This window comes from Equus przewalskii, chromosome 1 (assembly GCF_037783145.1).
Source record: "Equus przewalskii isolate Varuska chromosome 1, EquPr2, whole genome shotgun sequence".
In the NCBI taxonomy this organism is placed as follows: Eukaryota; Metazoa; Chordata; class Mammalia; order Perissodactyla; family Equidae; genus Equus; species Equus przewalskii.
Genome location: NC_091831.1, coordinates 106,433,667 through 106,452,752, shown reverse-complemented (window position 1 = coordinate 106,452,752; position 19,086 = coordinate 106,433,667). Strand labels below are relative to the sequence as shown.

The following is a 19,086-nucleotide window of genomic DNA, read 5'->3' as shown; positions in this document are numbered from 1 at the left end:
CAGACCTACCACCTTCCCTCTGGCCCTCCCAAGAGATGCAGCTCTCCCTAGTGAGATGCTCTGGGAGTAGGGAGAGGGACATGGAGGGGAGGAGAGCTGGCTTCATGTGTGAGCTTCATGAAAGCCAGACGGAGATGGAGAGTCTTGGAGGTCCTCTCCGCCAGGATTCCAGATCTTTCCAGAGTGATCTCAGGGCTTTGCAAAGCAGAAACCAGGTCCAGATGGAAGCCCACAGGGAGACCTCACCCAGGGCTGTCGGCTCTTCAGAAATGTCCCTTCCTGTGGCTGCGAGACTGTGGGTGAATCCTGGGGTCCGGGCTTGGCTGCTGTGAGCCGCTGCCTCCCGGCTGATAAACATCGGCCCAGGGAGCTGAGACACCGAGGCCCTGGAGAAGACCAGTGCAGGTGAGAGGTGCTCTGCTAAAACCACAGCTCGGGGGTGGCGTCTCCACTCACACCCCGTACGGGAAAGCAGCTATTTCTACAATAACGGCTTCCACATCGATGGAAGGACCACCAGCAGGGCTGCAGGTAATCTCTGCGATCACGGGTCCTGTCCTCCCCAGACACTAGGCACTGTGGGAGGGGGAGGCTCGGCCAGGCCCACCTGGGGTGCCCTGGTCCACCACGGAGGACGGACCGTGATTCTCCCCATTTTACACTCAGGGAAACCAAGGTTCACAAAGCCAGGAGGGGTAAGGTTGGGGCTGCGGGTCATGCCGGAGTCTGCTGGCTCCAATCCGGGTGCTCTTTACTGTGTGATAACGGAGCAGGGAAGGACGCCCATGTTCACACTGCATGGTAGGGAGCATGCTCTACACCATGTCTGGACAGTGGGTATCATTTTACGGATAAGAAACTGAGGATCAGAGAGGTTAAGTAACTTGTGCCGAGTGAGCTAAGATTGAAACTCCGGCCTACCTGACCCCGAAGGTCTCACCCACCCTGCCCCGCAGGGCTCTGCTGCCTTTGCGCGCTGCCTCCCTAGAGCTCGCCTTGGCCGTCCGTAAAGCTTCCCTGGGGAGCTAGGAAAAGGGCCCTTGTCTGGACTCCAGCCCCAGAGCTTCTAACACGGCTGGCTGGGGTGCAGCCTGGGGGTCAGGGGTTGTCAGAGCTCCCCAGGGCCTTCCACGGGGTGGGGCTCACAGCTTGAAAGGGAGTGCCATCCGCTGGGAAGGCCCAGGTGGGTCCCGGGCATCCTGTCTCCCATCCAGCACCCCCTACCCAGGAGAGCGGAGGGGGTGGGGGGCTGGGCTTGGCCCCGGCCCTGCACGCCATGAAGGAGCTGGGTCTGGCTTGACTAAGTCTTGGCCTCTTTAAACAACCCCCCTTGATTTGAGGCGCCTTCTCAGAGTGAAATCCCCTTTTTTGGTAAACACACGGGGCTTACTTCACCTCCTCTGGCCTCCTGACCACCCGGGCAGACGTCAAATGGCCTAGCTCATTTATTGTCAGTCTCCTCACCGAGACAGATCCCCATGGCAGAAGGACCTTGGCTCTTGCGTCCATCATGGTGTCCCTGTGTCTAGCGCAGTGGCCTGGCCCACGGAAGGTATGTGATCCAAGCGTGTGGAACAAATGAATGAACAACGGGAGGGGGTCCCACCCATCAGGGTGTGGATGTCCTGTCTGGCTTGAGGCTGAAAAGTCAAGACCCCCGGTGACTAAGCCAGTCCTCGAGAGCCCTTGGCCCAGCGGGCTGAACAGGAAACCACTGGAAGGCAAGCCCTCCCTCAGGAGAGCGGGGTCTCTGCCTCCACCCCAGGGGCCCTCTCCTGGTCACCCTGGAACCAGCCCAGCCGAAGGGCCAGGCCCTCTGAGAGCCTGGGGCCCTGCCTGGGATGCGAAGGAGCTGGCAGACCCCGGACAAGCTCCAAGTCAGCTTGGGCTGGGCCCCAGGGGTCTGGGGAGCCTTGCCTACCCCTGTACCCTAAAACTACCCCAGGCTGGTTCCCAGAAGGGCCGGGTATGGGGTCCACTCCATTCAGAGTGGGTAGTCTGACCCCCAAATGAGCTGCGGGCCAGCAATGGGTGACCACGGCTCTCTTGACCATGGCCTCAGTCAGGTGGGCTCACCAGGGCCTAAATTCACTCCCCGTCCCCCTCACTCTCCCCAGCAGGTGCAGGGCTGGTTGGTGAAGAGGCTCACCCTCTCCTCCGTCCTCAGCCCCAACGCTCCCCAAACCTGTGCATTAGAGCTGTGCTGGAGTTCTTCACGTCTCTACCCGGTAGCTCAGCCCCCGTGGTCCCTGCAGCCAGTGGGACCTGGCTGCCATGGCTTCATGAGGAACAGATTGTTCCTTGGGTAACTGAGATGCTCTCGATTCTGCCTCTTTTGCTGCTGGCACACTTTCATTCTAATCATTTGGATGTGATTCATTTCATTAGTGGTTAGCAAAGCCGTGCAGTTTCTAGGACGTTTTGATGACACACGGTGACAGCAGGATGGAGTTTCTGAAATTAGGATTGTCTAGGGAAAGTTGGGGTGTCTGGTGATCCCCTGATAGATATAAATGCCATGAGTGACGAGAAGGGATGAGGGACCCCCAAGGACGGCTGAGATGGGCTTGGGGAGGTCATGATGGGCGGATGGGGTCTGTGCTGAGTTGGAAGGTGAGTGGGTTCTGGAAGGGAGCAGCTGCATTCTAGGGAAAGGAGTTCCAAAGGGGCAGAAATCAGAGACAGATGGTGTGTCCCAGGAGAATCCCTGGGGGAGGCAGGACATGTTGAGGAGAGCCTTGAATGCCACATCAAGGAGCTGGAATTTTAGGTGGCAGGTGAAGGATAAAGGGAGCGACTCCATCCCTCTGTGGTCAGGACCCAGCAAGTGACCAGGGTGCAACCAAAGTTTAGAAAAGGCCTAAGGTCTGCTGGGTTTGTAAGTGGGTCCCCTCCTTTGGCATCCTGTGGGGTGAGTTGCGCCCAGGGCTGGCCACCCTCTGAGCACCCACAGGAGCTGCTCAGGGCCTCAAGGCAGCTGCTGCTGAGCCTGGCGTCTCCCCGCACAGCCCCAGCTATTCCCAAGCTGTTCCTGCCAGCCCTGGCTGTTGTTCAGAGATCTCAGCAGGACCAAGGACAAATCAGCTCCCAAATATGTGTCCTTGGGACCACAGTACCTGGCCAGCCTGGGCCCTTTGTTCCCCAACCCTGCACTTGGCTCAGGAGGAGCCGGCTCCTCAAAGTCGGGCCCTCCAAGCTATGCTGGCAGGCTGCTCCATGAACCGTGTGGGGGGTAATTTAGAGTGAAGAATTCCCTCGACGCAAGCCCCTTGAACCCCAGGGCTTAGCTTTCAAGACATTTACTGATGTGATGGATTATTTTGTGAGAAGAATTTTGAAAGTTCTGGTTAGAAAGGAAGAAAGGAGAGAGAGGGAGGAGGAGAGAGAGAGGAGGAAGGAAGGAAGGAAGGAGGAAGGAGGAAGAAAGAAAGGGAGGGGAGGAGGACGGAAATTAGTTAACTAGCTGAAAAGCCTCCGAGCCTCTGCGGGGGTTGCAGACCTGTTGCTGTGGTTTCTAGCACGCTCTTCAGCCCACAGTTGGGCCTTTCTTGCTATTTTGAGAAGCAATCAGGTCCCTTGTTACCACTAATCCTGTTTTCTTGGACCACGGCAACTGGTTCCTTGACTGTTGACTTCCCCAGGCTGAAAGCAGCACAGCAATTTTTAAAAATTGTATAAACAATGTTACAATGTGTCGTGAAGACAATAAGTGACTCGAATATTTGTTGTTGTTGCCATAATGTCGTCTGTGCAGTAAATATCCCAAGAAGGAAGAAAAGACAGCCCTGACCCCAGCATCCCCATGCTGCTGTTGCCATTCTGGTCTTTTCCTCATCCTCCTTGTGATCTCAAGCAGATACATCGTGTTTTACTTTCACGTATCCTATTGTTACACATTTACCTGGTTTCCAGACATACCTGGGATAGATAACACCACAGTGAACATCTCCATGCACAGGACCTTTTTCTCCTGCTGAAATATTTCCTTATGATGAACTTCTTAGACAGGAACTATTGTGTAAAATAGAAGAGGCTTTTTCAGGGCTTCTTAAGCACAATGCCAAGCGGCTTCTCACCAGCATCCTGCGCTGAGGACCGTCTTTGTGTTTTGATTCAAGCATTGCATCCTGAGCTTGATTCCCAGCAGCAGGCAGGCCCTGCACAGGTCTGAGCACAGATGCTCGGGGAAGGTACTCTGCATGGAGCGCTGCGGGGCTCCAGGATGGGCACAACCACAACACAGTGGATGGGGAGGGCTGGCTGTCTTCACTCCAGTGACCCCCTGGCATCTCAGACTCAGTCTTCCCCAATCAGAGCCCACCGTCTCGTCACCCGGAGACCCCACCGACTCCCCAACGCATGCCCCCAGATCTCTCGCCAAGGCCTTTCAAATGTGTCTCCTAACTATTGCCCTGTATGCAAGTTTTACCTCAATTTTAAAAAAAGATAATGAAAAAATCTACTTCCCTAATCCTATCCATCTTTCGACTCTGGCCAGCAGTTCAGTTCAGACCCTGGTACGGGACTAGGCTCCAGCACCTTCTTCCTGGCCCCCAGCCTGCAGCCAGACTGCCTGCCGTGGAGTCATCTCTAGGGCCCCACTCCAGGTCTGAGAGCCGGGCCTGCAGGCTGACACCTCTGGCTGGCTCCCTGGGTGATCTTTGTGCTCCCTGAGGGAGAGAACTGTCCTGTAAGAGGAGGTCCACACACCCTGGCAGAGCCCGACTTCTAACTCTTGTCTCATTTGCTGCTACTTACTTCTTTACATTTTGGTCTCCAGGAACACCAAAGAAGTTGTAATCTTTCCCCCACCACTGCACACACACACACGAAACACACACACACACATGCATGGGTGTGCAGGTGCTCTAAGTCAGTCACGGCTCCATGCCTCTCCCTGCCCAGGCTGTGCCCCTGCCAGGTCCACCTCCCTAACTCCCCCAGGGAGGGTCCTCTCCCTCCAGGACACTGTCTTCTCAACCCAGGTCAGTCTTGATGGCTTGGTTCTCTCAGCAGACACCAGCTGGGGTCAAGCACTTTCGGGGGAGGGGTGCAGGTGGGAGAGAAGCAGGGTGGGCATCAGGAAACCCCACCTTAGAATTTAAAATGGAGGCAGAATGACTTAGCACACATATCACGTGTGAATGTGTGTATGTGTCTATACACGTATACCTACATTCATACATATGTGATGAAGGGCCATATTTTCAGAACAAATAAACTAAATCCTTATCTGACAAAATATTTTTTTCCTGATTTGTGAATTTATATGTATGAAAAGCCCCATAAAAGTATAAAATTAAAATATAATTTGTTTTCAGTACACAAAACCACATAAAGAATAACAGGACATGAACAAAAATTGGAAAACTGCAAACAATGCATCCCTTAATGGGATATTTGAAAGTTTGAAGTGGGAACTTCATGCCCAGCTCTCATAGCCTGGACAGGCTGAAGCTCTCTTTTCTTCAGAACTAGGCTGTGGGTCACAGGGACTCTGATGAACTTCATATTGGTGGCCTGAGAGGGGACGGGCGTGGCGAGGGGCAGGCTCCGGGGCAGGGCGGGCGCAGACTCCTTCTATCTCTGTGTCTCCATCCATCCTCTGAGACTGTACCAGGCCACGTGCCCCGAGGCTGCCCTGGAGGGATTCGTTGCTTAGCAAGGAGAATGCTGCAGGGAGGTCACCCAAGGCAGGAGTTGCCCCCTCTATGGTCCTTGTATGGCTGCTGAGCAAGGAGCCCCAGAGCCAGGAGCACCTGCTTATGAAATAGATTGGACGGGGCAAACCCACAGGCATCACAGGGATCTTGTTTGGAATCCTGCATGCAGCTGTGGGGCATCAGCCTGTGCTGTCCCCTGCGTCGGGAGCTGGACGAGAGCCCGAGCGGACGCCACGGACACGGCAGAGTGCGCTCCTCTTCTAAGGCAGGTCCTGGTGTCCTCACACTGCCTTTTGTCCCTGCTGCAGTTCACTGATTGCTGGCTGAAACCTGGGATATAAGCAAACATCCTAGAGAGCCCCTCTGATTGGGTGCCCACAGAGACAGGGCACCCACGTCCCTCCAGGAATGGCTGATGCTTCCTCGCAGGCCTCCTGCTCTGGGAGAAATGAAGAAGTTTCTTTCAGTTTCCAGTTGGGGAAGTCAGAGCCCAGGTGCAAGGCGTGCAGCTGCTACACCTATGGGGGCGGGGAGGGGGCCCAACAGCAGCATCTGGGCCCAGACGTCAGGGTGGGCTGGCAGGAGGCACAGTGAGGATGGGAGTCGAAGGAGGACCAGAGGCTGGAGCTGGACAAGAGGTTGGGACCAGGATATGGGCCCTCCCTCCTGGCAGCACATCCGGACCCCCAGCTTCATCTCTGCTTCTTTCTCCTGGATGCGTCAGATCTTTTTAAGATTGAAAAATATTCCAGTGTCTGGAAAGACCACATTTTGTTTATCCATTCATCTGTCAGTGGACACTTAGATTGTTTCCACTTTTTGGCTACTGTGAATAATGCTGCTATGAACATTGGTGTGCTGCTTTCTTTTAAAAAATTATGTCATGTATGTTTTCCTTACTGGTGTCTGCCTGGAGTGGGGGTCAGGAAGCAGAGGGGGAGAGGACTCCCAGCTGACTCCTCCTGTAACGCTGCCTCAGCAGGGCCACAGCATTTCCAAAGGGGGTGGAGCCAGAAGACAGAAGGATGGGCTCATGGCTCCAGAGTGTGGTCCTGGCACAAGACTGATGTGGATCCAGGGAAGGGAGCTCTGATGTTGAGATGTCAGACTCTCATTGCAGAGCGTCTGCAAATGGATAATGACAATATCGTTTGCCTAATATTGGAATTAAGCAAATTAGCCAGCTGGCAATTACATTAAATGACGAGATTGGTTTTGAAAAATAGCCATTTGCTAAACTGCAGTCAGCCAAACAGAAAACGATCAATTTCCTGAATACATTTTGGCCTATGTTGAAGGTACGAAGGAGTGAGCATCAAGCCACCCTGAGAACACTGGGCCTTTGATCCAGCTCACTGTGTGCCAGGAAACGTGTGAATTGCTTTGCATATATATGGTAAAGAAGGGGAGAAGGGTTGGCCCCTGCAGTGGGCTGGATGGTGGCTCCCAAAAAGTTCTGTCCCTGTTCGAACCCCTGGAAACCTGCGAATGTGGCCTGATTTGGAAAAAGGGTCTTTGCAGATGTAATTAAGTTGAGGATCTTGAGAGGAGATCATCCTGGATTGCCTGTGTGGGCCCCGAATGCAAAGGCAAGTGTCTTTATAAGAGATGGAAGAGGAGACACAGACACACAGAGGAGAAGCTCATGTGATCATGCAGCCAGAGCCCGGAGCGATGGAGCCACCAGAAGCTGGAAGATACAAGGAACAAGATCTCCCCTCCAGCCTCGGGAGGGGAAGATGGGCCCCGCTGCTCCTCAAGCTGGACTTCTGGCTCCGAAACAGAGAGCAAATTTCTGTTGTTTGAAGCCACCCAGTTTGTGGGAATTTATTGTGGCAGCCCCAGGAAACTAATACGGGCCTTGAAAATTAAATTACTAAAATCTGCAAACAAGGAGTGGGTGATTAAACTGAAGTGAACGTTAGCACTGTCTGTTGGTTTAGATCAGCCAGCCCTTCAACTGGGTGAGGCAGGACGGGAAAAGCGTGAGGTGTTACGAGAAGGTTCAGTGAATGGAGGGCAGCAGCCTGCAAGGGATGGGTTGCAGAATCCTGAGGTTCTGTGGGAGAGTCCCCGAATGTTTGATTTGAAGTTCATTTATCAGATATGTCTAAGTATTTGCAAATTGTCCTGAAAACCTCTCTCTCTCTTTCTCCCTCTTTCTCTCTCTCTCTCACACATACGCACACACACTCACACCCCCTCACTCAATGTGACCAACTCTTTACCCATCAGAGCCCACCAACACGTTGACTTGTCCTGACAACTAACGTGATTTAATGTAAACCTTAGTTTAAAGCTTTTGCCATCTCTATGACAAACTTTTTAACAACAGTTGCCATTTGCAATTAATTGTCTCTGTGAATCAGAATTTCCTTGATACTCTATAGCCAGGGAAAAAATTGGAAAATAAGGCTGATATGAAATTGTCAACTATGACTTTCAATTTTTAATTGCATCCAGGCCTGAAGCTGTGTCATCCTTAAAGAAATACAACTCAGATAGTAATTTCCAGCTTTATTTACATCTTTCCAAAACATTTAAGTATTTGGTCCATAATGATTTTTACTGAAATATCCATGTGTGTACCTAGTCTTTAACAGTGAAATTCCTGGGAAGCTCCTGCTTTCCTAGCTCATTGTGCCCCCACCTTAGTCCCTGCCCAACCCCTCCCCTCACTGTGAGCCCCGGCCACACAGAGGTGCCCTGATGAGTGGCTTTCATTGCTTTCTTTGTCTTCTATTTTGAAAATCCCCCTTCTTGGCTTTTGTCGCTTGTCAGAGAGTGAGGAAGCGTGAAGGCTGTGCAAGGCCCCGAGTTAGTAATTTTCATCCTGTCCCATCATGTTATACATTGGAATCCATAAAATACATTTATACCTATAAATCACCGCTTCTGTCTATTGTATAGATAATTGTCATGTATTGTATTTTATTTAAAGGCCAGGTGGTCACTGCTAAACTCGCCTTGGAGAGAGGAAGCCTGGATTATCTGTCAGGTCCAGGGGGACGATGCTCCATTGGGCCCCCAGCTTCATGGGGCTGCTACCTTGGTCTGGAGGTAAGACCCCCCCCCCCCCACCACTGCCCACTCCTGTGCTCACAGGGTACAGGCTCACCAGGCACCATTCCTAGGACTTGGCATTCTGGATATTCCAGCCAGAAATCCTTCTGGGGAATCAATTAATTTCAGCCCCTTGAAAAGAGCACCCTCCATGTGAATAAATCATTTGGCAGTTCTGAGTTTAATCACATGAGTCGGCTTCCCAGAGTCGCCCAGTTGTGACACATGCACACGACTCTGGGCCAGCCAAGAACCATGGGACATTTGCGTTTGGAACGCCACCCTGGGGCTTCCTGGTGAAAGCCCAAATTGTCAGCACCCTTTGTCAACTTTCATCAAAGTGGAACCAGATGATAAACAACATGAGCGTTAGCATTAGTTGGTCAAGAGTGGAACACTTCGGCACAAGCCACCCAGCTTCAGGCAAACCACCACCAGGCACAGACTTGTGTGGTGAGGGACGCTCTCCAGGAGAGACTCGGCCCAGGGGGAAAGGCCCCTCAGCACCCAAGCTGAATATCGCAGCTCTTCTCCCTGGACGCTGGGCTGCTGCCTGGGGCATCTGTCTCATCTGTGGCGTGGGTCTCGAGGGAAGCTTTCTGGCCTGTCTGGAGCCTTGAAAGAGTTCCGGGTCCAGGGGGTCTGAGAGTGGGTTGGGTGAGACTGCCTTCAAGGAGGGTGTCTGGATGAAGCTTGCCCATTCGCTAGTCTCACCACAAACCGGCTCTCTTAGGGAGACGCATTCCACTCCTTCCAGGGAGCGCTCTGTGGTTCTGGGTGCCGAGGGAGAGAGTCCCGTGCTTGTCCACGAGGCTGCTCGGCAGACACAGATCTTGTAAATGAAGCCAGAGTGCAGATGATGACCCGGGGCTGCCCGGCTTCTGGATTATGGCAGAGAAAACGTGTGCTTTAAAAAGGCTGGGATATCCTCAGGTTCTCTTCTCTCTTTATGACAACTGCAATGTCTGTTGTCTGAAACCTGGAAAGGGAGCCACCCCCTGAGTGTGCTCAGCCTTCTGAGAGATGGGGCGTTGCTGTGTTGCCGCTTGCTCAATTGGCTTTGAGATTGGTTGGCAACTCCAAAATGGATCTGAAAGTGCAGTTGCCTCCTCGGTTCCTAGGATCAGGTTCCTATCAAAGCCCAGCAGGCTTTGAAAAGAGCTTAAAAAATTCCCTAATGCTGGCAAGAAGTCAATATTCTAACTAGCATTCAAAGCAAACAGAAGTTTCCAAGCAAAAACCACCTGTCCCAGGATAAGGGGTCTGGATTTTCCCCTTCAGACCTCTTTTGGAGAGTAAGAGCAACGCACGCTTTAAATTTATCAGAGCATCTTTCAAACATTCAAAGGCAATTTGTGGGGCTTGGGAACGTCACTCTAGAGTCCAGCTCTTCTGTGTCCCATGGGGTAGAATGTTATGGGCTTTATGGTTTGAAGATGATGGCTCCAGGAGGACTCCAGATGCTGGCACCTGTGCCAACTCCTCCCAGCTCCACTCCCACGGCAGACATCACCAATCGATTACAGTGTCTCTCCCTGACTTGCATACCCTTCCCAACACCCTCAGCGAAGCTCTTGGGCTGTTTGCCTCTCAGGGCATATTAGTCAACACTGAAATAGGTGCCGGGGATGCAACGGTGAAGCAAAAGAGAAACAGTCCTGGCTCTGGTGGAGTTTGCACTCTAAGGGGGCCCTGACATGGTGAGCGGCCCACAGGAGTAAATGCGCGATTGCACCAGTGGTAGGAGAGAGATGTGGTACTAGGACTGCTTATCCTGGGGTCGCAAAGGAGCGACAACTGAGTTCTAGGGGATAGGTAGGGGGGAGAGGGGAGGTGTGCCTAGAAGCTGCAGGCAGAAGGCAGGGCCAAAGCATGGAAAGGCCAGTGTGGCTGTAGCAGAGACTGGCTGTGAATTCAGAGAGCTGAGAGGACCAGATCACATGGCTTCATAGGCCACGTCGAGGACTGTTGTCTCCACCGAGAAAGGAAAAAGCAGGCCCTGTCCAGAGCTGGCCTGGCCCCCAGAGCTGGCCTTGGTGTGGGTGGGAGCTGGCCTGGCGCTCCCAGCCAGGCCCTGCTGTCCTGTGGACACAAATACCCTTACAGAGTGCCAGCACTGGGCAAGATCACCCTGCGGCCAGGATGAAGTGCCACAGAGCAAGGCCACCCCATATTTGTGTCTAAGCACGGACACCAACAAGGTGGTTGCGCAAACCACAAAACAGCAAAGGTCCTCACTCTGTTACAATGAGTGACTGACCCTCCTCACCTTGCTGGAGGCTACCCTGCCTGGGGACAGCATTTGTAGGGACACTCAGTCATGGTGCTGTCCCTGCTTCCTGATGGCACCCAATCTAGAGCAAAGTCCCGCTTCCTGGGACCCTCCCAGAAGTCATGACACAAGCCAGCCTCAGCCCTTTCTAACCCCCTCCGCCCAGTGCCCCTTGGTTGCCCTGGGTGTCTGGCCTCCCTCTCTGCACGGGGCGATGTGCTCGCCTGGCTTCTGGAGGTGTTCCCAGGAAGCCCGGAGTTGGGGCTCCCCCTCCTCCCCTTGCTCAGGCTCCGATGCCTTCCCATCAGTGAGCAGAGCAGGCAGCCAGGGAGGTATTACTTGGCGGCTACTGTCATTGTGATCTCACATGGGCTCCCCTAGACCAGAAGGCTTTTGTTAAGGGACTCTCTTTTCTGGGCACTGAGTTCTCCAGGAGACCCCCACCCCCACACTCCCTGGGGTAGGCTCTGCTCAGTGACCTTGACCCCAGGGAGCACATTTCCATTAAAGTTGACACCTCCAGCTTCTCTCTATCTGGGCCCCTCAGAAAGTATCCATCGGATGTGGCCCATGACACCCAACCTTTGGCCTAACTTTGGGGGTCTGCCCTCCCCTTCACCCTGCTGCCAGCAGTACACGAGCCACCGAGTGCCCTCTGACTTTCCAGGCGGGCGTCGAGGCGCTGCGTGCCCTGCACTGCGGGGAAGAAGATGAAGATTCTGAGGGGCCCTCTCAGGCCCTGCTTCCGAGATCTGGGGTGAAGGGGAAACACCCTCTACTCTTCTCCTTTGGGGTTAGAGAGGGGACTCACAGGACTTCAACGGCTCTTTCCAAAACTCCGCTTCTTATCCCCAACCGCTGCCCGTGCTTTAGACCCTCCGTGTGTGAGGAGTTTGCACCCTTCAGAGTTTCAGCTGGAAAGTGGATCTATCGTCTTGGTGCCTCAGAGGAAACTTCTACAATATTCAGATGGACGGGGCTCTCAGCCCCTCGACCACAAGGCTGTTCCAGCCTGAGCAGGTCAGTTCTGGGCAGTCTGGGAGCGGGAGGAGGGGTCCGCAGAACTCTTCCTGTCCCCGCTTTCTGCCTTCGCTTCTCAGGGGTACCCTGCCCTGGAATGAATGAGCTCCGCAAATACTCATCTCTGGGCAGCTGCCAAGTCTGGCCCCACTCCAGAGGACCGAGTGCTTGCATCTGTCCCACTTCCCTTGGCATGAAGGCCCCTGGCTGTCAGGGTGGGGCAGAGCTCCAGAGCCAGCCTTGGTGCTGGGACCCGGCCGAGCGAGGAGCTGCGGTGCCCAGGCCACATGGCGTTCCCTGGTGAGGAGACGATGTGATGGCCACCAACACCCTTGGAACCCGTGTCGGCCCCAGTGCGAGTCAAGTGGACCCCTGCTGTCCTCCCGAGAAGTGTGACCATTTAGTCTGAGGGGAGGGACAGTGGCATCCTGAACCCCCACAGTGGCTGAGAAGGCTTCCAGCTGCCCAGCTGCCCTCTCTGCCCAGGAGGAGACGCTATGCCAAGGCCCAGCTGTGGGAGAGTCTGCGTTTCCCGTGCCATCCACTTGGAAAGGGCCTTCGTGCAGTCAGGGACTGGTGTGATGGGGAGAAGGAGCCCAGTTTTCTTCTTGGGCGTTCCAGCCAAATCAGGCTTGTTGAAGCCCTTCCCTGACTGCCAAGAGGGAGACCACTGCCTCCAGCCGGGAGTGCAGGATGCCCATTCTCACGTGGATTCTCGTCCATTGGAATCTGGAGACAGGCCTGGACTTGGAGCCTTCTGCTCGTTGTCTGACCACAGGCAAGCCACTCCACCTCTCTGAGCTTTGGTCTTCTCGTTTGCACAATAGGCAACTGGAAGTGAAAGTATGGTGAGTAGTTTCTAGACACCGGGCACTGCGTCAGGGGCTCTCGCACTTGTGTTCGTCATAAGCTCCGTGGCTGCCACATAGGTGGTGACTATGCCGGGGACCACTGTCTGGCCCCAGAGGTGACTTATTCTCTTTATTCTGCTGCGAAACCCTCAGCCCCTCAACTGCAGAGATTGCTCCTTCCATTCTTGGCGCTCAGCCCTGTGACTCCCACATGGAAGGTTCTTGACTAGATGTTGCATGGATGCATACTAAGTGGGAGGGAGCTCACTTCTGGCTTTCACACATCAAATTAAATTTTCATGAACTCATGAATCAACAAGAGAAACTAAGCAGCATTTTACTGAACACCTACTATGTCTGATGATTTACATGGGTTTTCTTATTTAGTCTTCACAGTAATCCTGTGAAGTACTCTCTCTTCCGTTTTGCAAGTTAGGAAATTGTGGAAGCTCACGCCTTGTCAAGATTAGTCAACATGTAAGAGGGAGGAGCAGGATTTGAATTGGAGTCTGATCCCTCGGACTGTGCTCTTTGCATTCCACCAGGCTGCCAACAGGGAGACGCCTGCTAGACCGTGGTTGTTACAAAGCAGAATCGTGGTCTAGCAGGGGGAATAATGCATCCCAACCAGCGTCAGAAGGAGGCGCCAGCAGAAGGCCCGCTGCTCCCACGGGCTAAGGGGATGAATGACGGAGGCCAGGACCTTCCCAGGGCGTGCCTGCAGGCTTCTCCACCTAGACTGTCGTGGCCCAACCTCAGGCCAGCCCAGGCAACAGCGAGGCAAGGCCCGGCCTGGGTCTGCCGCCTCTCAGCCCATTGGCCCTGTGGATGCTGCGTTGCAAAACCACACTGTTTTGTTCTGACTTCCTCTTGGGTTCCCAGGAAGTTTATTTACAGAAGTAAAATTGCCTCATAACATAAAAAAATATTTTTTTTGCTGTGGTAAAATATACACAACACAAAATTTACCATTTTAACCACTTAATGTAAAAATGTACAACTGCATGGTGTTAGTTCACAATGTGCACATTCCAGATGTTGCATAGCCATCACCGCCATTTGTCCCCAGAACTCCCTAACGGAAGCTCTGTACCTATTAAACACTAATTCCCCCCCTCCCTCTAGACTCTGCTGATCTCTTGTCCGTGTTTTGTCTCTATGAATTTGCCTACTCTAGGTATGTGTGTAAGGGAGTCATACAGCATTTGTCCTTTTGTGACTGGCTAATTTCACTTAGTATAAAGTCTTCAGGGTTCATCCGCGGTGTAGCATGTCTCAAAAAGTGTTTCTTTTTTAAGGCTGAATAATATTTCATTCTGTATATATATCGCATTTTGTGTATCTATTCCACTGTTGATGGGCACTTGGGTTGTTTCCATCTTTTCACTGCAGTCACGCATCACTTAGTGACCAGGATACGTTCTGAGAATGTGTCGTTAGGTGATTTCCTGGTTGAGTGAACATCGTAGAGTGTGCTTACACAAACCTGGACGGTATAGCCTACTACACACCGAGGCTGCACAGTACTAATCTTATGGGACCACTGCCATATACGCAGTCCGTCATTGACCAAAACATAGCTATGTGGCTCATCATTATATTGTGAACAATGCTGCTAGGAGCACGGGCGCACAAATGCCTGTTCAAGTCCCTGCTTTCAATTCTTTTGGGTACACACCTAGGAGTGTGATCACTGGGTTGTACTGTAATTGTAGGTTTAATTTTTTGAGGAACTGCCACACTGTTTTCCACAGCGGCTGCACCATTTTACATTCCCACCAAGAGTGCACAAGGGTTCCAGTTTCTCCACATCCTCGCCAACACTTGTTATTTTCAGTTTGTTTTTTATAATAGCCACCCTAAAAGATGTGGTTTTTGTCTCTTAATTTTTTAAAACCCTCATATCCAATTAAAAAATATAATTGTCCTTTTTTACCTTATTTATCATCATTTTTTAATTACATGTGCAGTACCTTAACATATTCTTTAGAGAAAAGTATGAAGAAATGGAACAATTGGGTGCAAGGGTGCATAGATTTAAATGTTTAATGGCTGCTGTCAGATTGCTCCCCGAGGTGGCTGTTCCTGTTTACCTTCCACTGGCAGAGTATGAAGGGCGAAATTTCCTCACATCCTCGCTAACATTGATGCCATCGCTCTTAACATTTTGACAATCAGTTTGGCAAAAAGTGGTGCCTTTCATGACTAGATTTCCAAGATCTCCTCATTCGATATGGCTTGGTCCCCACAGCTTGCCCTTGGCAAGAGCAGAAACAGTGTGGCCACTTGGCAACAGCTCCCCTCCCCTCTGCTTGGCTGCCCCGTCTCCCCTCTCTCTCAGCCCTGCCGATGGATGCCCATGAGCTGCCCAGGATCCTCCTTCAGACTTGGAGGTGCCTCTGTGGAGGGGCAAGCACAGCGGCCTTTGGAGATGGCACCAGCTTGGCTGGGTGAAGTGGGGCCTGAGGAGGGCAGTGCAGCCCTGTGAGGGAGGGGGAGAGCCTGGAGACGTGGCTGCTTAAACCGGGGGCCACGGTGAAAGCTTGGGAGTTAAGAGACCATGGTAATCCCTGGTCAGTTCAGCTGGCCTCCAGCTTTGCCCCTGCGAGAGGCTCAGGATATAGTGATGGGAAGGAACCTCCAGCTGGGCCTATGCTGACTTGATTTCTTTTGAGACAAGAGAAGCTGGAATTCTGCCATAATTGTCTCCATTCCTCACAGAGAAGTCTGGAGTCATGTCCCACACAGCTGGATTAGTGCTGCTCTTTGGTCTGATGTGACAATTAAGTGAATGTGTGTGACAACATGAAATCGTGACAAATGACCCCCTCCACTCCCCTAACTTTGCAGAGAAAAGAAAATATGGCAACCGCATCAGATTACAGGCAAAGAACTCAATCTTTTAACCTCATTCCTCCATGAAAGCTGCTGATTGAACAAAGTGGACAAATCCTGGCAGGACGCTTTGGGCTCAGGCGGGAGCCGTGCACGGGTCTGGGAACCTGCAGGGTTTCTGTCGGAACGCATCGACTCTCTGCCTGGGTTTGCCCTTTCAGGCCGTCTGCAAGTGATGCCGTGTCCTGGAGCAGCATTTTCAAAAGCCGATTTGGTTCAGGCTTTTTAAAAATCAAAACAAAACAAACACCCACCCCTGCTGTGAGGAACGACAACTTTTTCCCAGGCTTGGGAGCCAGTGAGCCTCGCGGCCAGGTTGCCTCGGTGACGACACATTTTGAGTTGGCTGCTCCTCTGGGCCTTTGTTTCTCATGTGCACAATGGCGGTGGGAGAAGGTCAAGGTCATTTTCGGCTGCACATTCTGGGAGGCCAAACCCACCCCTCGGGCCTCTCTGCTGCCCATTAGCCCCCTGGCGGGCATCACATGGGGGAGAATAATGGGGTCTGTGTTGCAGGGTTCCCAGGGCCCCTTGCCTGGGAACAGATCTTCTGATGGCCTAGGAAGGCAGCTGCTGACCACCCCGGGGCCCCATCTGCTGTGGGCCACTTGAGCCCCTGGAGCTGGGAACACTTGTCCAGGCTGCCCAGCCCCCTACCCAGTCCCACCTCCACAGCCACAGGGACCTGCTGTCCTTTTCCCCTTTCCTGGAAACCTCCGTCCATCCCTCGTCCGCTCCCAAGCAGTCAGAGGAGCCGATGGAGAGGAGGGCAGAGCCCAGGCAGGAACAAGGGCAAAGTGAAGCCCTGTTCCCTCTCTGAGTTTCCCATCCCACAGAGGCAGTGTTTTGCCTTCAGGTCCCTTGTGAGGACCGGTTGCTGCTGTAACCCATGACTTGAGCCTCCATTCATCCATCAGGCTCAGGAATGCTGAGCGCAGCCTGGCAAATCCAGCCCTGGAGCTCAGCCAGTGACAGCGGCCAGTCGTCGGCCGCCAGCGCCTTCCTCGGCGCCCGGGAGACGCACGCCAGCTCTGCCTGGCAGGGCCTGCCCACATTACTTCCCTGGGCCGGGCTGTGCAGCCTCCTAGTTGAGCTGCCCTGTAGGAGGCTCACCCGTGGCCCTGAGCCTGGGTCATTATCTGCTAAAGAGGGGGCACCTCTCCAAAGGACCTGTGGCGTCACAGTCCCAGCAGCATCCAGGAAAGGCAAAGGACAGGAAGGGTGAACTGACATAGCTTTCAGAACGCTCCTTGGCCACCCCTTCCAGTTTCCATTGCTGTGTAATGAGCCACCCCAAAACTTAGCAGCACACAACCCTCTTCCCATACGCATGATTCTTTGGGTCTGGAATTTGGGCAGGGCGTAGCAGGCTGGCTTGTCTCTACCCCGTGAGGTCTGAGGCCTCGGGCGACAGCTGAGGGTGACCAAACAGCTGGAATCATCTGAAACAGCTTCCCTCATGTTTCCCCCACATGATGCTGGCTGTCGGCTGGGTCCTTAGCTGGGGCTGTTGGTCAGTGTCTACACACGGCATCCCTGTGGCTTGGGCTCCTTCACAGTGTGGCAGCCTCATCATCGTCATACTTCTTACCTGGCTTGGGGCTCCAGAGGTGAGCGCCCAGCTTCATTGCCGTTTCTGAGCTTTGGAAGTCACATGGCATCATTTCCACCACACTCTACTGATTACAAGCAAGTCACAAGTCCTCCAGATTCAAGGGAGGGGACACAGACCTCTCTCTTGATGGGAGGACTGTCAAGGCCAATCATAGAAAAACACACAGGATGGAGATACAGTTGTGGCCATCTTTGGAAAGCGCAATGGGACTCACCACTCATGGGCTCTCCTTCCCTCTCCACCCCGGCCGCTTTCCGGCTGCACAGACCACCTTGGCTGGACCTCCCCAGTGCCTTTTCCCCTCCTGACGGCTGCGGGGCAGGTTCCCCACAGGCCCACTGGGCCACACAGCACGGGGAGGCCCCTGCACCTCTGCCTTCTCACTGCGCCCGGGCTAAAGAGGCAGATGCAGGGTTAACCGGAGCTCAGAGCCACTTGGTTTAGTGGAGGGTCCGTGGCTGCCTGGGCCGGCCAGCCCCCCTTGGTGTCCGAGGCTGTTACATGGCTTCGGGCCTTGTGTTTCTTGGCTCTCGACCTGCAGCTCTGGAATGAGGGCAGCCAGGCAGAGCGTCACCCTGGAGCCAAGCAGCCTGTGTCCCCAGAGCCCCCCAGTGGCCCAGAGGGTCTTCTGTGGATGGCCGCCCCTTGGTGGCTGTGGTTCAGGGGTCTCGGGCCCTATTTGTGTAAAGGGGCAGGTTGTCCTCTGTGGAAGCCGGTGTCTGTGGGGCTGAGACGGAGGGAACCGCACATGTGCTCCCTGCTGTCTTTGGTGGTTGAGAGACTCCGAGGCACTCAGCTGAGCACAGTGCAAGGATTAGTAGGTCCCAGCTGTGAGAACTGCGGGCCTTTGTACTTCCAGAAGCTACTTTTGTCGAGAGAGTCTCGCAGGAGAAGTTTTCTCGGGACTTCCAGACTCCCCCTTCCACTCTTTGGCCTGCTACCAATGTGCTGCTGACCCTCAGACCCGCGCCGTCCCCGGAGTGGACACAGGCCCCACTCAGGACACAGGGCCTGAACCTGGCCATGAGGCCACATGCCAGAGATGAGAGCATGTGTGCGTGTACACACACACACATACACACACGCTTACATACACATGCACACACATGCCCTCACATGTGCATACATACCCACACACCACACAACACCCCCCATACACACCCCCCCACACCATACAGACACACTCCATCACACACACACACACATACATCCCCCATCCTCCCCCACACCACATGCATACATTCACACACCACCCACCCACCACACCCACAACACACACTGCATGCGTAGGTACACACAACACATATCACATACCATACTACACACGCCATACTTCACATGCCACATGCACACATGTACACCATACACTCCCCCCACCCCGACATATGCACACATACACAGAAAAGCATCTTCATAAGCCTGTGGCATATGCAGAAAAGCCAAGTTACATTCTTAAAAATTGCTATTACACGAGGAATGCAAGATGTCGATTACAAGGTTCCAAGAAGTCCGGAGAAGAGACTGCCCCGCCTCCCCTCCGGTCGGCCCCCAGGCACGCCAGGCTCCTTTGGGCCTCTGCCTGCCCCAGCAGCTAGGGTGTCTGTATTTACATATGTCCACACTCAGCCACAAGGGTTCCTTCTTCCCCAGATGGGATCATACTTGGGAATACTTGGTAAAGTAAACTCATCAAGCCCACAAACTCTT

General features: G+C 53.4%; 1 long non-coding RNA gene across 1 annotated transcript; it reads left to right on the top strand.

Moving 5' to 3' along the window:
- Positions 1-1,558: 1,558 nt before the first annotated feature.
- On the top strand, positions 1,559-13,987 carry LOC139083494 (uncharacterized). The gene is made up of 4 exons (XR_011540258.1): positions 1,559-2,228; positions 8,605-8,723; positions 11,872-12,018; positions 12,099-13,987. It is a non-coding gene; the product is annotated as an uncharacterized lncRNA (long non-coding RNA).
- Positions 13,988-19,086: the final 5,099 nt, after the last annotated feature.